The sequence below is a fragment of the Botryllus schlosseri genome, chromosome 4 (assembly GCF_051294905.1).
Source record: "Botryllus schlosseri isolate E-star chromosome 4, Bs_hap1, whole genome shotgun sequence".
NCBI classification, from domain to species: domain Eukaryota; kingdom Metazoa; phylum Chordata; class Ascidiacea; order Stolidobranchia; family Styelidae; genus Botryllus; species Botryllus schlosseri.
In genome coordinates this window covers 15,625,472-15,644,611 of record NC_137239.1, presented here as the reverse complement: position 1 = coordinate 15,644,611, position 19,140 = coordinate 15,625,472, and the positions used below count along the sequence as shown (strand labels likewise).

Genomic DNA, 19,140 nt, shown 5'->3' with positions numbered 1-19,140 from the left:
GTTCCCTTAGCGGTCATGGAGAAAGCATCGCTCCAATCGAGACCAGAAATGTTTTGCCCACGGTGTTCGTCGAGAACTACCAATTTTAAACCAACTCGAACTGCGGAACCCACCTGCACGGTTACAGTGCAAATACCTTTCACTTTCAGTCACTGGCGTAGCAGCATGTGCTGCCGCCCCTGGCTCTATTGAAAATGCCGCCCCCCTAGGTAGACCGCATCAAATTTCGACATAGATTGATGTTCAAGTAATCTTGTCAATAGGAATAATTACAAATAAATACCGCTTCTCAGCCTCACCGTCTCGACGTTAATGACGCCAAAAATAATAAAAACAAGAAATAGCGAACGAATGTATTGTACAAATAGAAAATCAATGGCCGCCTCAAAGCAAAAGCAGCGATAATATCCTCAAATTCAAGTTTTTGAACGTGGTCTCTTTCTATAGACAGAATGGATGGAGCTGATAGTCGATCATTATTCATCGTGATAGAACTAAATATATAAGACTTAATCAGTTTGAGCTTTGAGAAGCTCCTCACACAGCTCGCAGTTGAAACACCAATGTTCAGATAAAGTTTCAGACACGAGCATAAATACGGTGTCGAATCAAGTAGCTTTGCATTAAACAACCACTGTAAAACATCAAACGTTGTTGCACTACGATCAAACGTGGTTTCACTGCTCCGCACCAGCCTCTTAACCCTGTTAAAATCTCAAGTTGAACAACTTCATATGATTATAACTTAATTTGTGTTCGTCCTAGAGCAGTGGTTCGCAACTTTTTTTTAGACACGCCCACCTTTAGGATAGTGAAAAATTCCGCGCCCTCGTATCGTCATATTACAAGATCCAACCGGGATGCTAGCAACCCTAACAGATTGTTTGATGGCATGGAAGGTTATGACTGTTGATGAGAGAATTCAAAAATAAGAAACTGGGTCTATATATAGAGAAACACGCGTGAATTGCAGGTAAATCGCGCATAGCGCGAAAAAAATTCATTTGACCGATTCTTCGCGCCCCCTTAAGATGCTTTTAGATGCCCCCTTAAGACGCATCTCGTCAGAAAATTTGAAAAAATCAAAAAAATCAAAATGGTGAAATTAAAATAAAAAATCAACGAAAAAAACCTGATTTAAACCAGAACCCTATTGTGGGCCCGATCCCCGGCCGGGTCAGACCGAAGACTCGAAAACTGGTATCCGCGGTTATCCCGCTAGACGCCCAGCAATCACGGAGGAGAAAAAAAACGGGGTGCAGACTAGATGACCTTAATATAAAGTCCTTATCGCATCTCCGTCTTCAAACCATCACGATGATGCAGGCATCTCTCTCACTGTGCAGCCTCATTTTGCCGCCCCCTTGGAGCCTGCCGCCCCTGGCGCAGAGCCAGAACCGCCAGGTGGCTGCTACGCCACTGCTTTCAGTGGCTTGTTGCCGTACGCTACGAAAGAGCAATGGTATGTTGCAGTGGCGGCTCGTGACAATATCGGGTGGTGGGGCAAGGGCCGCAAGCGACTTGTTATCAATATGACGTCACAGTAGCGTTTTTCAACATTCATGATGGCCACATGAATTTCCCGTAAACAATGATTTTTAACGTAGGTGCCGCGAGAGGTTTGCCGGTGGCGTGACTTGAAGTGCGGTAACAAATGTTTTATTCATTGTTTTTTATTCAAATAATTATTTTACAAAATGTACGCGAACTAAGAATCGTTCCCATGCCACGAATCAATCATCAGGTTATCCTTAGTAGCATGCGTTCCAACAAGAGCCACTGCTTCCGGTACCGGCACTGTCGAATAAAAGACAGTAAAAGCAAAACAAGGCGTTTTTATCCTCGCCATAAGTAAGCCATTCATTTTTATCGAAATGCGCTGAAGAAAAGGCACGAGTGCGCTTTCCTCCGGCGTACGATTGGATCAATGGGCAATTTCTAGGCTGATACGGACCTAGTCGCTTTACCTCTAATTTTTGCTCTAAAGGCAGCTGGCTAAACGGCGTACGGAGCAAAGATTCAACACGATTCATGTTCGCACTTGACCTGACTACTTATCTGCAGAAATGGAACTGACTATAAATCGAGAGATTGCGTATGCCTAACTGGAAAGGTCAACGAGTTCGGACACATACGCAATTGTTATCTCATAAATTGGACAAGGAAATGTCATATTGAATCCAAAACATCATTCTGAAGAACTACGGATAGCAGCGTCGGAAATTCGGTCCCGGTACAGCTTGGGAGATTCTGGCCTTGAGGCTGGAGACTGTCACACGACACATACGGCTTACGGTCTATAGTGTCTATATGTCTGCTGCAAAATCGCCTTCGGAAAATATATTACCGAATAAATACGTGGATGAAAGCCGAAAACTTGGTACACTGTTACATGAAATCATCGAGAAGTATAGCCTCATGACCGTTTTCGGTATGGTACACTGTCAAAATTAATACGAACAGATAAACGCCGAATTTTGCGTAATATTTACTGAGGAATCGGCTGATCAAGCGATCAGCTGTTAGCCGCCATCGAAAACGAAACAGCTATCGCGCTTGACAGGGGTTGTAATTGTGAGCAAATGGCCCGAAGGCCACCATTCCACGGTGAAATTGACATTGGAGAATATAAAATAAAACTAAATATTTGAATGCAAACCGAGGATGTTAGTAAACTGTTTCATGATATCATCATCTCATCACCTATCTCAGTATGGAACACAGATACACCGGCTTTTGCGTGAAATCCGCAATGCGTTAGGTAGGCTAAGTGTCAGATCAGCGCACATCTCTACCATACTCGAACTTAATAACGAAATTGCTGCCCTAATCATTGAGTGTCAACCTTGAGACTTGGCACAGCGTTCGATACTAAAATCAAGACATACCATGTAAAAGTTCATGACGGATCTAGCTAAGGAGCATCGTTAAAATCAATGGAGACCAATACCGGCTTTGCGTGAAATATGTTTGAGATACATGACCGATCAGCACACACTCGACTTTGGAAACGGAATTACTACCCTAAACTTTGAGTAGAAACCCTGAAACTTAGGACAGTGTTAAATACCACCATCACGACATGACATACCAAGTTTCAAGAATTATCATGGTGTGAAACACCATCAAAATCGACCTGTACCAGCAACGGTCGACTCAACGCATATCACGGTATCCGAGTTCAGATATAGATACGATTGTTACATCACACCTTAGGGGCGAGCAAGCATATTTGCCCCGGTTGCTCGGCCATTTTACGAATAGGAGAGATTAAAGCAACGTTTCTTAATTGTGCGCAGCTTTGAGAGAATAGATAGTGAAAGCTTGTTATGAGCGCTACCGGGGCAAGCCCCGGCTAGGCATTCACAAAGCGAAAACACAGAAGAGAATTCGATTTTCGCGGAGACTTCGCTATGTATGGGCATTGGGCATTTGCAAGCGAAAGCACAAGAAGAACGCGGGTTTCGCTGTGATCTCGATATATATTGAGCGCTGTGCGTCTATAAATGGTTAAATTGTTATTGAACAGAATTTTAGGTGGGGCAATGCCCCAGTTGCCCTATAGGACGAGCCGCCACTGGTATGTTGAGAGTTTCGGAGAGCCCAAAGTTTTGTACCCAGTCAATCCCACCATGGTGGAGGGTGCACCAGTGTCCCACTGTGTCGGCAACGGAATTCCGTTGATGCTGGAGTTGATCCAGAGCTGGTTTCTCACGTGTCGATATAGTTGGTAGATGTCGAAGGAGAGGAGCGACACTGAGCAAAATTTGACGGATGTGACCTGTTGCGTGATACTAGGTTGGGTAGACATGCACACAGGTTTGATATGACCTCTACGACCACATTTCTGACATACCGCATGCCGATATTGACAGTCTTTTCTCTGGTGATCGATGTAACAGCAGCTGCAGGATTTCAGTCTTTCTGGGAAGTTGCCTTGGATGGATTTGGAAGGCTTTTCCCCCTTATGATAACTTCCCGTCATTTTGTTGACGACGGAAGTGTCTTTACCGCTACTCTCGCCTTGGATAACCCTATCAGTTTCCAGCGTTCTCACGTTTGTTGCGGCTACTTTGAGAACGTCGTCAAGAGATGGATTGGTTTGTGTTAGACAATGCCGTCTCACATCCGCGTGCGGTGTTTCTTTAATGATGAGATCGCGCATTAGCTCATCAACGTAGCTCTGATTACAGCCTTCTCTTGAGCATGTGGAGTTGCAATCCTTGGAGATTCCCCGTAGAGTAGCGATCTAATCGGTGTATGACTGTCCCGGCTGCATTTTGCAATTGTAAAATTCGTACCTGGCAGCTTGCACATGAATCGAGTCCTGGAAGTGTGTAGACAACTTCTCAGTCAACGCGTCGAAGGATTGCGCATTGACATCAGCAGCACCAAACAAATTACGCAGGAGCGAGTACGTTTCAGGTCCGACCCATGAGAGTAGACAGGCTCTTTTTTTCTCCATGTTGGAAATGCCGTAAATTGCTAGGTGATGGTTGAATCGTTGCAGATATTGGTCCCACTTTTCCTTTGATTTTACGAACGAGTCAAACTTGGGAGCGGCTGCTTCAGATGCTGACGCACCGGGATTCAAGCTCTGCGTCAATTGCGCCATTTCTGTCATGACGTTTGCCATTGCTTCGTCATGCTTTGCTTGTTGTTGCACCATCATCTCTTGCTCTTCGCTTGTTGTTGCGCCATAATCTCTTGCTGCTTCTCATGAATTTTCAATATACTTGCTTCCATGATGTATCTCAGTCGCAGAAATAAATATGAATCCGACTTCTGACACCAATTGTTATGTTCTTGATCTTGTTTGAACAATAACTCAATACGACGAGGTAGCAATATGGAATCAGTACATTACACAGCAGAATAACTTAAGGCAGCGACACGATCCAGAGTGCAGTTAAAACGAAAGACTACGAGACAACAGAACACAGGGTATAAATACAGCACGACACACGAGGAAATAATGATTGACTGTAATTACTAATCCTATAGAAAGAAAGAGTTGCACGGCACTAAAACGTAAATGCACGAACATAACAGTACCATAGGCCCTTTTCATACCGGATTTACGAAACTCTTTCGGGAACAAGTTCCGAAACAGGCGATGTTCACATAGAGAAAAAATTACCGAAACAGTTCCGGGAAATGAGCGCGTTCATACCTATTTAGAGTTACCGCGAACTTATGTTCATACAGGTCGTTTTTTCGGTAAATTCGCGGGAAATTATGGCCAGTATGAACGCGATTCTCCGTAAGTGCTGACAGTTACGAAACCATGTCTGTGGGGTGTTCCAGTTGTAATATGCTTGTGGAAAACGACGTGAAAGAGGCATATTCGTGAGATGCGGAGAAATTGGCTCCAACTTTTTGCTATGGGATGTTGCGGATATGCCTTCTCGATGTGTATGGAGTATGGGGATCTATACTCAATATACCTGTATCAGTAATAGAGCCCGAGCATGTTCATGGCTTGTATATTATCAACCGAAGCTGAGAGTAGAAACTGAAAGCCAGCAAAGAGGATAGAGTCCTGGAATGAAAAGAACCACCGATCACATCTGCGTACGACAAAGTCAGTTTATCTTTGTGGTTGCTGTATAATGGTTTTGGTAAATCTAATCTTATGTATACTGTACAGAGAAACCAGGGAATTCTAGAAATCCGTGAGAGAAACATTTGGTATACTCTGCAACAAGCTTCGAGACCATAACGAAAAGCAGCCAGCAAATTATACGAACTCAATTTCTCTTGATTGCTGAGTAGCTGTCGCTCTTTGGAGGCTAGCCAATGAAGCCAATCGTTTATAGATCCAGGTAAACATCAGATGTATTTTATGAAGGCAACTGTCACAAGTTGATTTTAATAAAAATAATTGTTGGTGCCTATAGTAGGGCTAGCCACAATGATTCGAGTACTCGAATCTGGATCGAGCATTAACTTTATTGATTCGAGTCGAGTAGTAAAATACTATTTTTCGAGTACTAAAATTATACTGAAAGTTGATTTACTAATGAGAATTATACCGTAGTTTTGATACTATTTTCCACTGAGTAAGCCTTGAAACCTTGATTGGCCGTGTCGCAACATACGAGATATAGTACAAAGCTACGAACGTTGCTGGAAATAACACATTTCCGAAGTCATGATCATCCCGTAACACTGTCAAGCAGTGCAATGAAATCGGTATGGTCGAAAAACACCAAAGTATCTTTAATGTGACGGACAGTAGGCGTTATGTTCTTTGTGGTGGCATAAAAGGTAGCCTACACATTTGAATTTTGGCATAGTACATTGTGTTGTGATGTCATCATGATGATACTGAACTGATACTCGACTCGAAGCGTAATAAGTGATTCAGAATCGAATCACTCAGGTACCCGATTTTGCCCATCCCTAGTGCATAGTAATATTTCTATATTTGTCATGGCGGAATGTCAGCCAGTTTTTGAATAGCATACCGTAGCATTTTCTACACGCTTAGCGCAACATCTTGTAACTCGATTTCTTGCTTTTAATATTGTTACCCCTTTGTGAAAATGAAAGAACGCCTAATGTATCAGATTGAGTCTAACTATATATATTCGCAACCTCCCGATTACGCTCGCAGAAATACCGTCGGCTATGAAACCTAGGCAAAAAATGATTGACGCATGTTGGACGAAGCTTTCGATATAGATATGTCCAGGTGCTGAATAGTCCAGTCCTTGCAGGCTTGCAATATAGTCAAGTGACAATATTATTAATTTATCAACTTCAAAAAATTTTCGCGTCTGGCGCGCGCCTAGTGGGCCGCACAATAGTTCGTCATCGAATGTGGCCCTTTGGCTGAAAAGGTTGACCACCCCTGTTCTAGTTGCTAGTTTGAAAAATTGGGTAGTTGGGTAGTTAAAGTTGCGCATTTTGAAATTCCAGTACTTTGTACAAGTCTGAATGTTGTGGGTGGGTAAAAAATTACCACAGCAACATTTGTACCAAACATGCATTTGCTGCATTCAAGTTTGTCAGGATGACTTCATGATTGGAAGCCAGAGGTTTCTGTACTAGCCTACATAACTGATGACGCAGCCTATCCCTTTCAGCCTCGGCTCATGAAGCCTTTTCCCTGAAACACAAACAGAGCATAAGCTGAAGCTAATTTCAAATATGTAATATAAATTTCTTTCTGCTGCCCTTAAATTCACAATTGCTTTTTCAGAAACTTAGCACAGCACACATGAAGGTTGAAAGATTTTGGTCGACTGAAGGCGCGGTGTCCGGCTTTTCTCAGAAACTGCAATCCGCTAAGGCCAGAATGATACAGAGGATGGTATACGCAATGAAGTCCTGGTGGTGATCCAAGTATCGCTGGCCCAGACGTCGGAAATGCCCTGTGTGACTTTCTCAATAAACAATGCTCTTGCTTAACCAGATGTGTTTGTGCTGTTTCATTTTATTCATGAGAGAAACTTTAATGCACACTTGCACAGTTCCACCTTTTTCATCAGTATCCTCCATCTAGACCTGCGGAAAGATCAGATTAAGTTACACTTGCCTAGCATTGCATAACAAAGGAATGACTTGGTTGTAACAAGAAAATGAAGGCATAGGTGAAAACCAAATTATGGCTTGGATGATGTACGATGGTTTACCAGCCCGTTGATACAATTTCAATTTTGGTTAGTGATTCAGAGCTAAGGACATCATTCTCTGCTGTGCTGCCACTATCAAAGCAGATGTTACTAAATCCTCTTTTCAGTAGGCGTATATGACAGTGACTAACCTACGCACAACATATCCGTGGTTAGAAACTAGCCTTTGATGTAACAAATTTGGTTAGGGTTAAGATAACCTACCAAATTAGTGTTGAAGTCCTACTAAAGTTTTCAGGCAACTCACCCAATGCTGCATCATTTGGAGATGGTGTTCTACCTTTTTAGCCGTGCTCTGTTTACAAAACCACAGCAAAAAGAAGCTGACTAGTGGTCAGTGACTACGTATTGTGAGCATACAGAATATAAATCCAAGAATAATACATTCCCAACACCATTACACTAGAAGATCAAAATGCCGCAGGTAGCTGACCTCGAAATACAAGCAGTCGGAATGAACAGCGCGTTACCGTAACTAAAAGTTTGATTGACAGCGTTCCGGGAACCCAGCTGCGCCATTCGTGTTCATACTCAGTCGGTCCCGTAAAAATCTCCGAAAATAAGTGCGTTCATACCGCCCCGAAACACCAGTGTTATGTTCACATAGAGGGGTTCCGGTAAACATTTTCGAGAAATGTTATCCCCGGAACCCTGGTATGAAAAGGGCCATAGTGTCCTATATGGTGTCGACACGAGCAAATCTCACGGCTCAGTGATATTGATTCACGTCACAATTTCCATTTGGCTATAGGCAATTTGACGGTTATTTTTGACCGGCTTGCCGAGCATTAAATTTGGTGAAACGGGTATCAATCGAATGCTGACTCTGCACCGATTACGAAAATATTTATTTTATTACTCTCATGGCCCTGGAACCCCCACAATCAGCCTCGAATTTTTCATTGTTATGGAGATTGGCATTAGGACGCAACAATGCTGCCTGGCTCTTTTGCTCTTGAGCAGTGGTTCCCAAACTTTTTCGGTGTGAGGGCCAAATATAACATTTCAGAGTACGGTCGGGGCCGCACGAATACTACGGCTATGAAACGGACCCAAACAGTCATCATGGGTATTTCGGAGTAGTTTTATTGCCCTGGGGAGATTTCAAAACTGTACACTGTTTACCGCTACTTATCTGCTGCATTGGGTGTCCGTTGAGTGAATCAGCTTTTCTCGTCTAAACGCGCGAAGCGCGAGAAAGGTATATGACTGAATCGGTCAATATGATCGGGAATTGCATGTATTGCTATCAATTTTCATCCTGTCTATGTTCACGTAATCTGATTTACCGGTAGAGCTGAGTGAGGTGTGTTTGTAAAGGTATCGGCCCCCTCAATAGGAATTAAACATATCCAGGGGTATACTCGTTGACAGGAACGTAACGGCACTTCGTCAGGACCCCGGGCGCCCATAGGCTGATAAACTGACCCCGCATGACGTTGTTCGCTTTTGCCATGAAATTAAAGTTGTACTGTGTATTGAGACAGCGCGACGCCCGAATATTTCGATAATTCATGATAAGATCGGTGAATAAGATCGGGAATTGCGTGGTTGTCCTCTTTGCCCACGTAATCCGATTTACCGGTAGAGTTGAGTGAGAGGTGTCTTGAAACTGTAGACCCCGTAAAATTAAACATCTTCGGGCGGGCAGACCCCTATAGGTATGACTTCTTCACATGATGCTATTTCGTGACATCCTGATGTCTGCTATATCAAAAAATGTAGAATTGCCTAAACCTACTAAACTGGAAGATCACACGATTTCAGATTGGCATTTCTTCACTGGCATATAATTTTCTTTCCTGCGTGATGGTATTTGTCTTATGGGGTTCAGATTGCCAAGATAAGAACATTTGGCGCCAGTCATTTAGGCACCTATATGGACAAACAAACCTATATGTATTTTGTATATATAACGAAGTGTTTCGTATTTCGAAGTTTTAGGTCAGCATAAAAGCAGTCCTTTACGGCCAAGGCTTTCTCGCTGCCGATCATTCATACTTCTTGGAGTCACATGTTACATGGCCTAAAACTTTATATGTCTTGGTGCGTTGTGGTGCGGTCATGGCCAACGCTGATATGCCCATTTCCAATCTTGCGTATTTTTTCTTTGGGGAGAGTACCCAATAATCAAAATATATGCGGCGAATTGAAAAATTTTTGAAGAAGTTGAATAAATTTTTAAAAAATACTCTATAATTTATAACAATTCACGAAATAATTTTGGGCCCCCTTCGAACTCGGCCCCACTTAATTGGGGGGTTTTGGGTGCGGCAGTTACGGTCCTGAATATAGGACTACCAATTATGCTGCTTTTAGCCGACTAAGCAGTATGCAGCGTGAGTCACGTGATGCACATCTAGTTATAGGGTTACCATACGTCCTCTTTTAAGATGATTTGTCCTCTTTTTTGTTTGTTTTTAAAGTGTCCTCGGAGGACGCCCAAGTGTCTTATTTTTTGAGATTTTGTCTTCTTTTTTGAGGATTTTGGTTACATATAGGGCCAAATTCGACTGATATACATTAAGTCAGCACTGTAGGAACGCTACGGCAGCTATTTCGGAGCTGGACCGGGAAGGTTTCTTTTCGGTCAACCACCTGTTAATGTGAAAGAAAAACTGTATTATTCCGGGAGTTGAGCCTCTTTTTCTTTTTTAGTCAAGCGACCACGCAGGAGAGATTTTCCTCAGGTTTTGAAAGTTATCAATACCTATTATCTACAGCTACTGCTCGTTCAACTGGAAAGTTAGGGCATATTGCATTCATCAGCGGCCTTGTGCTGAATTCGGCTTGACGTTTTCCTGTTTAGTAGCAATTTGGTCGAAGGCTGTCGCAGACCCAACAAAATAGTCCCGTGAGCGTCGTTTTCTCAGGGGGTGTAATATCTACGGAACGCATTTAAACATAGGCCTATATCGGGCTTTAAATCCACCAAAGCAACATGCCATTGTAAAGAACTAATTTCTACTTAACAGTTCTATACCATACAAATCTAAAAACCTTGTGAACCCAGTGTATCTTCCGATACTATGCCAAAGCCAGATATCCCCTGAAAATATTAAGCCAGATTCCCCCCAAAAATTTCAAGATTCCCCCCAAGGGGGGAATCCCCCCTGGTTGGGAACCACTGGTTTAGGCAATCCCTAGTTGCAGGCAAGGCTTTTAAACGTTGCTTCACCAAGGCTAGTGTTATGTGCAGCGGTGGAATGATGATGTTCTATCTAGCAAAGGTTCATTTATGATGTTAGCTTCACCTACTCTCATTGAATCCCTTAGTGGCCAGCTGGTCACCCTTTGATCATCAAGTGATTATTGCGAGCTCGGATATCCCACAGGCAGATGAAACATGGCTATTTTGTATAGTCGCTTTGCTGTTTGAGCAACAAATTTACCATTTTAAAGTCCACACAGATCAGCCATCTATGAGAGTTTAATCCAGTTTCTGTAGTAGCGTCTTAATGTTTTATAGTTGTACTCCTATTTTAGTTTTGTTTATTGGCCATTCGGAAGAAATGCATATCTGTTACGATTGATAAGCAATACATATTTCAAACTCCTTCTCGATCTGTCTATGAATAAGCGTCACTCTTGAGATCTATGTTGTGGCACTATCATTTTTAGCAGAAGCCCTCTAATCTCAAAAAGTCGACCCAATTTAAAGAAACATGTGTCATTTTCGGACTCGGCAGCCGAAAAATACATATAAATCATTAAAATATCAAAATTCTAAAATCTAGTTCTGTTGGTGAATGAATAATCTACTGCGAGTATACGTAGATCATGCGGTAAGGGTTCAAGTTTAATATTGAATATTGCAACAAAATGGACAAGACAATAAAAACTACCAGGTTTGTATTTGCAGCTATACCGGCGTGTGGTTGGTAGTTAAGAGTTCAACAATCATACTCTTAAAAAGCCTCAATGCTGATTCTGGCCTAACTAATAGATATTGGATTTAATTTTAATACATCGGAAATTCTAGCCTTCATTGATGTGTATCGTGTTTGGACATTATCATTATTTGATAACAATTACCGAATTGTGTTGTACTGCGTCGAGTAAGCGACGATAGTAATTCGTCTTCTGTTGCCTGTCACGTCAGGACATTCTGATATGTTTGCATGAATAAACTCATAAGTTAGTACGTGAATCTCATTGTAAATGCTAGTTTGGTGGATGCTATGAGCCACTGAGCCAGAAATGTCAACTATAATGGATATTGTTGCCGCCAATTGCCACTTTTGCGTGCCGCATCTCGTACTTTTGACACATTTTAAAGTTGGTGGCACCGGAGTTTCGAGTTTGGTACGTTTGGACTGTTTTCGAACTTATGAATATCTTTAACAAATCAACTATCACCAAGAAATTTGTTTTCAGCCCATTAGATAAGTAGCAAGTACTGTTTACTCGTGTACCTAAAGACGCAATTAATGGTATTTAAAATAAAATTAAGTGGTCATATTGGAATCTCACGTTCTATGAATCGTTATGTTGCAATAATCAAGTTATTAGGTCACGGCTGTTACGCTGTGCAACGGCCGGTTTGAAATGTTAACTATCATTCACCGATTAGGATACTATTAGAATGATTTCTTTCTCTTGGGCATATGAATTCAGGCCGAGTATAGATTGTTCGGGCATTCATATCATTCGTTTGTCTGTTTGTGTTGTTGTATTCATGGTCTTTGTCGACTACTATGGTGATTTACACCAGGCCGTAGCTGCCGACTTTCACGACCCATTTCTAGGCTTTTTATAAGGCACCGTTTACACAGAAGAGAGGACGAGGAGGAGCGTATATAAGCCTCCAACACTTGAATAGGAATTCTGGAATAGACCTCGGTCGGACGCGAACGCACAACTCATTGGTGTTGCGGATGTGGATTATACCACTACGCTATCTCCCCTCTATATAATTCGTGATGTCACTGTAATCTTTTGATCCCGGGACTAAGTGTGCCTAGTTCGGCATCGCGCCGCTTTTGTTGTAAAGGCGATGCTTGTAAGTCGATGGGTAGGAATTGACTGCGCAAAAACAATTCGGCAACTACATAGTATATCAGAGGAAATCTCGATCTCGCAGTGCGGACAATCCAGGGAGCTCAATATATCGCTGGGCAATCGCATCCAGTAATGACTGAATCACGTAAAAAGCGGAACGCTACACTAGATACTTAGATATAGTCTGGATTTAAATTTAGGAAGACATATTTATTGATATAGATATTTATATATAATTCATTTTATTTGTGAACATCTTACTGTTCTGGCAACCTTCGGGTGCATAATAACCTTTATTGAATGCTTGTAAACAATGTGCACGGGTCAATAAAAACACCCTACCTGAATTTTACTGTTGTATAGATTGTTATCTTTATATGATAAAATGTCCTTTTTCCAAACAAAGTGCCGCGCGGTTTGTCACGTCTGCTTATTTCAACCTCGTCTTGTGACGAGCCGCTGTCGATGAATTTACCACAATGTGTGACCTATTATGAGACTCTTAGCAATGCTACCATCGCGTAAGTGACTTAATTTGAGAACGACACACCATATGTTAGCGAGAAAATGTAACGTATTCGTCGCAGGAGATGTCAATCCTTGAATGCATCGAAATCTGACCGCAGCTTTCTTCGAATATTTTTGACGCTTTCTACGATATTGCCATTTTATTACTCATTCATTGCAGCTAATAAAATAAAGACGCTACTGTTGTATTAAAATAGTCTATTCACTACATATATCACACTTCAAGCGTGTGTCCCAATTACGAAGATCGTACAACGTGGTTAGACGTCTTTCGCCATGGGACACGACTACTCGAAAGTAAGTAATAGGATGATACCAACCCATAAACCAACGCTATTCAATTCAACCTCCGTGACAAGCGGACAATATATAGAGAAAGCTATCACAAAGATATTTTCTATAGTAGTTGCAGGGCTGAAAATCTCACTCAAAATCATTAATGCGGATGGTAAGAGTTATCATCGAAATTCCGCATTAAAACACATATGAAGCTCGCAAATATATGAAATTGATTCCGCCAAGTGCGTAAAACTTGTTCGGATGATGGATTACATTTTTTCATAAATTCACATGCGTTATCGTCATATACAAGTTTTGGTGTTTTGTTCTAGCTCAGTGGTTCCCAACGAGCGCGATTTTGACAAAAAACAAAAGCACCAAAGGGCCGACTGGGGGGGGGGGCAATGGGGGGAGAGAATGTTAAAACGATAGGTGAGATATAGTTACTCAGCACGGTCAAAAAAGCACGTGGAGAGGGCTAAGTCTGCATATGATGCGAAAAATGTCAACGCAACGAAAATTGGACGCGGAAACAAGTTTTCCGAGCACTTACACGACCTCGGGAAAATGGCCTTTTTGCAGAAAATTGACCCGCGATCAGACTTGGGTGAATAAATTCCAGTGTATATGTCCTCTTCATCGAATCCGTAATTATGGGGGAGGGCGAAAATTTGCGTCATGTTTGATAAGGGGGCGATGAGTCAAAAGAAAGTTGGGAACCAGCACTGTTCTAGCTAATCACTCCAGCGATATGATCAGACGTGGAATACCAAATTAATAGAAACCGATTTCTCGGGCCACCATATGCATACCCCAGTTATAAAGTATTGAGCTGTCGAGATAGGGCATAGCAGGTGTCGGCAACCCCTGGAACGTGAGATCACCTTTTTATGGAGCGCCAAATGATTTGACGCACATCACATAGTATAACCATGTAGTGTTAAACGGAAATTCTCAAAATGCACAATCATGACGCCTCCAGAACGCGAATCAAATTGTTCTCGCTCTTGCAAGCGGATATGCCACACCACGACCTGATACGGTCTTCCTTCTTAACCAATATGACTAACTTGTCTTGAATCGATTTAACCCAGTGGTTGCCAACCGGGGGGGGGGGGAATTCCCCACTTGGGTGAATTTTGAAATTTTTAGGGGGAATCTGGCTTAATTTTTTCAGGGGAAATCTGGTTTTGGCATTGCATCGGAAAAAACACTGGGTTGGAAAGGTTTTTAGAATTTTATGGTATAGAACTGTTAAGTACAATTTAGTTCTTTACAATTGTATGTTTCTTTGGCGGATTTCAAGCTAGGTGTATGTTTAAATGCCTTCCGTAGATATTACACCCCCTGATAAAGTGAGGCTCACGAGACGATTTCGTTGGGTCTGCCACAGCCTCTCGACCAAAGTGCTACTAAGCAGGAAAACGTCAAGCTGAATTCAGCACTATAGGCCGCTGGTGAAATTGTTTAACTTTTTAAGCCAACATATCTGCTAACGTGAAAAACATACCGTATACCAAATTCATCGATTCAACTTATGTCCAAAGCAAGCGGACCTGCTGATTTATTTTTCGTCAGCGGCTACCGAACCGGTCAAAAACAGGTCAAATTTGACAGTACTTTACCAAAGTTTAGTTCGGTCCGCACTCGCCATAGTTCGGACATATAGCTGAATATGTTTGGCTATTAATTGCTCAGTCAACATATGGTTGCGCGTTAGAAAGCACATTATTTAGTCACATGTAATTTTTTCATAGGGGGGAATTTTAGTTCAAATATCGGCCAAGGGGGGCACGAGACGAAAAGGGTTGGGAACCACTGATTTAACCTAATTATCTAGAAAGGTAGTGCGAAGGGAGTAAAAACGTGTGGTAAGCTGTACCCCGGTGCAATGTTCCCTCTAAGCTGCGCACGTGCGCAAATGCGCAGTGCTGAGACGGTCTCTGCGCGCAGAAAATCTAAGTTGCGCCGCACAAAAAATCCGAAATGATGACCTTGTATTTAGTCGTTACGCACTGTTGTCCGAGGGTCAGCGCATTGAGTTGGTGAGTATGCACAGACTCGTAAAAAATTAGAGGAAAGATTGACCCAGGAGTACGCGCTAGCTCTATATCGTTTGGTGATTGTCCGTAGGCTCATACAACATGTTTTTATAAAGTATTTACACAATTATGGCATGATTTTACAACTTGAAAAAAACACAATTTTTTAAAGGTCTTTATATAAATCACTGTTCAAAACATGTTTTAAAAAATTGTTTTAAACAATCATTTGTTTTAAATGCATCCCTAGTGATGACACCCCTTATTTGATTTCCGCCTGTACTACAAAAAACGCAATTACAATGATGCGACATCATACCATACCTATTACACTGGTCCACAAAATGAAAAAAATATTGGCAGAACAGCTAGGAGCCGTTTCTGGGGTTTACAAGGTTGCTGATTACGAATATCACCTTGGTTTTTCCAGATTGGCACTAGAAAAGAATATATTTATACCAATATAAAGCTATTGACATTCGTTACTCACACATCACTCACTAAATATGACGTCACCAGAATGAAACTTCGAATGAGAGAGCGTTCAGTGCACTGAAATGGGGAATAGTGCAATGAATGATCTCTCATTCGAAGTTTCATGCTGGTGACGTCATATTTTGTTATAGCATTGTTGATATACAATGTTCTTTCTTATTCTCTACTACTTGCTGGCGATTACCGCTGACGATTGTCAGCCGAAAATATTCGGGTTCATTTCACTGTGAATATACTATTCAATTTATTTATGTGGAAATTTTCTTCGAACATCGTTCAATAGTGGATTCATGGGTTTCTCCTCCCACCAAAACATAAACAATATGCATACTATACAGACATAAGTCCAATCGCATTCCGAATTATGAGAAAAAGATATCTTACTGCGGTTGGGAGGCTTTAGGGTCATAGGTACTTAGGTAGGGCTGCATTTAAAACAAAAGATGTTTGAAAACACACAGTTTAAAAAATGTTTTAAACGGCGTTTTGAAAAATTATCATTTAAAAAAATGTTTTTTGTTCAGTTGTATAATTATGCTACCATACCATACCGATTACACTGGTCAAAAAATGAAAAAATAATTGGTAGAACGTCCAGAGCAGGGGGGGACAACTTCTCCAGTCAGTGGGCTGCACATATAAAAATTAGGTACTTGGTGGGCCGGATTGCTAAATTGATACATTATTCGCACATTTATTCACATATACAAGGAAAAAATCGTATTTACTGTACTGTAACGAAAGTAAAGTCAATTCAAAGCCATTTCTCGCCAATAATGACGAAATTAATGTGGGTTTGAGAACAGCATTGTCATACAGGCGCCGCCTTGTCTGATTCTCTCTGATCAATTACCACACGGTGCAATCCTGAATTAAGATTTCAAGGCAGTAATGCAGTCAATAAATTTTGACGTTTAACCAAGTAATCTGGAAGTTCGGCAGACTTGGGCCGCGGGCCATATTATCATGTAAGACGGGGAATCCGGCCCGCGGGCCGTATGTTGCCCGCCCCTGATATAGAGCATTTTCTGGGGTTTTCAAGGTTGCTGATTACGAATATCACATTAGTTTTGTCATATTGACTCTAGACAAGACGATATTTTACCCTTAAAAAACTTTAAATCACCGTATTTACGCTTGAATATTTCACCTGGTAGGAAGTTAATCTTCGATTTTTCTACTTTTATACTGCGCATAAATAGATAATTGACTATAATGAGCACTCATGTCGTGTTCAGTTATTCCATCAATATTAACATGGAGTGATGCGAGAACTTTGTCTTTTAAAAGAGCAGTTTGTCAGGCCTAAAAATTGCACTTTTGCACAATACAAATATGTTTTCTCCAGTACCAATTGGTCATTCTACCAAGATGAAAGAGGAGTATGAAGCCATCTAGCCTTGAAAGCTTAGCTAAAATACTCACATGTTTCTCATCTCTTTTCACTTGTAAATGGATAATTATTCGGAAAGCTAACAAAGTGCTAGTGCTAGGTATCAGTGCAGATGCGACGAACATATTATGGCAGAATATTGCTGCAACCTTTCGAAAAATTGCACCAAATTGCCTACAACCGTAAATAATAAAGGAACTAATTTTGCTTCCAAGATAAGGTATTAACGATTAATATTATATTCCAACTGAATATTTTGAATTTAAAATAGGTGGTTGACATAAAACTGATTCGATTAATGTAACGGTGAGTATTTAGATAAATACTTATTTACATGATTGAAGTTCGTTTATGTACTTGATATTCGTGAAAGTCTCCAATTATGATAACTCTAATATCCCGAAATATAATTCTGTAGATGTATTTTGATTTAAAGCAGTCTTCAACGTGCAGAAGAAGATTGAATTTCTGAACTTTATAGTGCGGTATTTTAGTCAAAATAGCCTTATGGATCATCTCCAAAAATCGAGCCAAAAACAAAACTAAGGTAATGGTCGAAATCAGTGTCCTTCAGAACCCTCTACACCACTTTTACTTTGTCTGCCTAAAATATGTATTGACCAGTGTTATTACATTGAAGGATATAAATCAACTGAAAAACGAATTAGCGACAGTCAATGGGACGATCAGCGAGATGCGTCGTAAGAACGACGAGGAGAACAACCATATGGTACAAATGATGGAGGTATGATGGAAAATCATTTCAGTATTATAAATCTTACGTACAAGCGTAACCAATCTCTAATGAGGATGCTATTATCTAGAAAGACACGACCGAGAATGGGCATTACCGAGAATGGACAGTACTTAGCATTATGTTAAAAAATATTCCCGCGCCACAGGTTATATGGTTAGGAATAGTCAGGCTTAGGAGGGCGCGGGAATATTTTTTTTATGTTAATTCACCTCAACGAATACCCATCGCCCTGCTTAATATGAAAGCTAGCAAAGTTTATGGTATTTGATCAACATGGAAATTCCCGAACTTATCGTTTAGGTGTTTATACAGTTTACATTATACGACAAACATCATTAGCGATTCCATGCTACGCCTGAGCGCCAATTATCTTAGATACTATGACAAGCTTTAAATGACTCGCCGCCGGCATTTAGTGATGATGTAAAAATTATGTAGAATAACGCTTTCTGGATTTAATTAACATTCAGATTATGAATAAATTTCGAAAACTATGATGTTTATGCAAGGCTATATTCGCCGGATATTCTATTATGATGTGTATTTAGGACTTTCTATCTTCGCGGATAATATGAGCTCTCAGATAACACTCATCAACGTTGAAGTAGGCGCGGTTTTCATCTTCATTCGTCAAGCGGTATAAGACCCCTAATACATACATAGACACTTACATTAGCTGATTGGGGCTGTCTGTCCTTACGACGATGCTTAGTAAAAACGCGGAAAAGGCCTTGAACAGTAGTTGCGAACTTACTTGCACTAATTACTAGCTACATAATACAACAAGTTACCAATCGTTGATGTAATTGTCCTCATTTTTATGCATGGCCTACGGGAAATTGGTTACTGAGGGAGGTACCTTTTTGAAGATTGCAACCACATAGCCATATATGTATCTGTTCCGTATACACCAGTGGTTCTCAACTTTTTTTAGTCACGCCCCCTTTTTGATAATGAAAAATTTCTCGCCCCCCCCCCCTTATTGCCATATCACAAAACCCAACC

At 41.1% G+C, this 19,140-nt stretch overlaps 1 long non-coding RNA gene across 1 annotated transcript in view; it reads left to right on the top strand.

The window, feature by feature from the left end:
* Positions 1–5,057: 5,057 nt before the first annotated feature.
* Positions 5,058–19,140, top strand: part of LOC145438227 (uncharacterized) — a 442,041-nt gene continuing 427,958 nt past the window's right edge. Inside the window, exons 1-3 of the long non-coding RNA XR_013914889.1 lie at positions 5,058–5,584; positions 5,651–5,825; positions 7,208–8,311. This is a non-coding gene — a long non-coding RNA (uncharacterized LOC145438227). The remainder of the gene's footprint in view (positions 5,585–5,650; positions 5,826–7,207; positions 8,312–19,140) is intronic.